Source organism: Myotis davidii, unplaced genomic scaffold (assembly GCF_000327345.1).
Source record: "Myotis davidii unplaced genomic scaffold, ASM32734v1 scaffold420, whole genome shotgun sequence".
NCBI lineage: Eukaryota > Metazoa > Chordata > Mammalia > Chiroptera > Vespertilionidae > Myotis > Myotis davidii.
Window position 1 is genome coordinate 1787677 of NW_006294421.1, and position 3046 is coordinate 1790722.

Sequence of the window (3046 nt, forward strand, 5' to 3'; positions counted from 1 at the left end):
CTGCCAGTACAGCAGTTGTGGTGCGAACCTCTCCTGGCTTCTCAGCAGCACTAAGGATGTCCAACTGCAGCTTAGGCCTGCTCCCTGCTGGCAAGTGGACATCCCCCGAGGGCTGCCGGGCTGCCAGAGGGATGTCTGACTGCCAGCTTAGGCCTGATCCCCTGGGGAGCAGGCCTAAGCCAGCACAGCGTTTACATAAATACACATATTATTGGTTCTTAGTAGCTTGTTTGAGGATATTAATATGTGAAGGCTAAGACATGCAAATGAATGATGAACTCAACACCTTCCCCTTCTTCACTGTTAATACCATATCAGGACAAAAATAGATATGATTTGCCATTATCAACACAGCTGTCTCTGCTTCAAAAGTGTGAACTCTATCTTCTAAACTAGAAAACTCTTTACCATTTCTGGTAAAAGCCATCATTGTGAAAAGAATAAAACTAAAGAACAAATCCTCCCCCCAACAAAAAAAAACAAACAAAAACAAAACAAAAGGTAGGCATAGGCGTAGGGGACAGTTTCCTTCATCTATAACTATCAATCAAGATGTTAAGCACTCATAACACATTTCTATCAAACGCATGTGAAACTTGGCACTTCTGAGCCCTGCTCGTCTCACAATCATATGCTCCTATTCCCCATCAAACAGTCTTCAGCTTCATGGGAGTGACATCTGTACCTCCAGATGTTCATGTTTTATCAGGCCCTCCTCAGCCATTTTGATCAGGGTGCATGCACACAAATTATATCATAAATCTTCTCACACTTCATATACTATATCAAATGAGAAAAACCACCAAATTTACGCAGAGCTATATTAAGCCTAAGAAATATAACTTGAGATTTAACACACTATTCATAAGGATGTGCTATTCTGAATACTGGATTAATATGAGCTAGCACTACTGTACAGATTTATTATGGACCATATGCTCTTTAATTATCATTGCCTCCCAAAGTTACCACTCCACACATCTGTAGCCGATGCGGGCTGCTGTTGTTCTGTCTCTGCCTCAGCAGGATTTGACAATCATTTTTTAGCTGGACACCTTGACAAAGAGTCAACCCAACAACATCTCAGAAGAGTGATTAAAATAAAATAATAAAAGGATAAGGAAACAGTTTCAGGGAGAGTGCTGGGGGTGAGGAAGAGCCACGGTCAGGAGGGCACCTCATCTGTTTGGGTTCAGATTAGCTGCAATGTTTTTTAATTGTTTCGTGTTAATGCTCAGCCTCCAAAACTTGCCTGCAGCAAATAGAATTAAGGGGGAGACTTCCTCTCTTGAAGCTACTGAGAATGAAGAGTGCGCAAACACTAACATTGTTCTCAGATCAAGATGTGCTTACTGATTTAAGATCTTTTGGACTGCACAATTGCAGAAGACATAACTCATGGGGACTTGGATTAATTTTTTAAAGGATTTACACTACAATTTTCAATGCAATTCTAGTTAATTAAGCAACTCTCTACATCACAAAGGAGCAGTTCTTGTAAACTGTTGTCTCCTTTATTGAAGTTTAACATTTTTAAGGTCACACGTCCCTATCTTCCTGTAGATGCAAAAGACACACGTCAAGACAAATGCTTCCTGAAATACTGTAGGCTTGATTTACACATGGCAGACTTTAGCAGAAAGTAAACTGGCTTACCAATTGGGGGGTAGGCGTTGGGAACGTCACCTAACCTTACAGTTTTTCATTTTTATGAAGGGTTTGAACTACATGATTCTCAAGGTTCCTCCCATTCCTAAATTAGTGACACCAATTAAATAGTATTGAAATCAAGAGATTTACAATTGTTTGTGTTTTAGATATACAGCAATCTGGGGGGCTTGATGAATATTGCTTAGTCCTATCTCAACAGAAATTAAGATCTCAAGAACGAATTCATTCACCAAACAATTGACAATCAGAACCAGTTTGAGAATCAGTCTCTTGCTTGGAAAATTTCTTATTAACTCCTCCGAATTTCTTTTTAAATTTTTCAAAAGAAAAGCTTTCAATGATCTACTTACAGAAATATGAACAGTCAAGAAAATCTAAATGAAGATCAACAGAGCTGCAGGACTTGCTACAGAGTTCGTCTTATTATAAAGCAACGATAAGACAGTGAGGTTTCAAACCAAGGACAGGTAGGTGAACCAAAGTGACAGGATGAAGAGCCAAGAAACATACCCGCCTAGATACAGTCACATGATTTCCAATAAAAGTGCCTCTGAAATCCAGTGGGGACAGGAGAGTCTTTTCAATAAATGGGAAAAATGAGCCTTGACTTCTACCTCACACCAGGCACAAAAATTAATTAGAGATGGCTCAGAGACCTAAAATGTGAAAGGTATACAACAAATGCTCTGGGAAAAAAAAACACAGAAAAATATCTTCAAGATCTTGAGGTAGGCAAGCATTTATTAAACTGGAAAAGGAAAAGAGTTAGCCACTAGAAAAAATTAGACCACTCTGCATGAAGTTTAAAATGTCTACTCTTTGTCAGACACCTTTAAAAAATGAAAAGGCAAACCACAGACTAGAAAACAATAATTGCAATATATGTATCCAATAAACAACATATTTAGAATTTATAAAGAAGTACAAATCAATAAGAAAAAATCAGATGACCCCAATTTTTAATGAATAAAAGAGATTGATCAGATATTTTATGAAGGTGAAATGTATGGCCAATCAACACAAAAAGTTCAACATGCTTGGTAGCTGAGAAATGCAAATTAAAATCACAATGAAATACTACACTATACTATCCAAAATAGTGAAAAATAGAAGGTTACACCCTGTAATATCAAATGTTAGTGGCAATTTGGGACTCTCCTATTGTGCTGATGGGAGTGTGAACTGGAGTAGCCCCAATGTGAAACTTTTGGCTCATCTACTAAATCTAAGCATGTGTCATCCCATGACCCAGTGATCCCACTCCCGGTACTATACCCACCAAAAGCGTTCCCAATTAAGTTCATAACAGCATTATTTATAATAGCTAAAAACAGAAAAAAAGAATCAAATTTTCATCAACAAAAGAATGAACAGG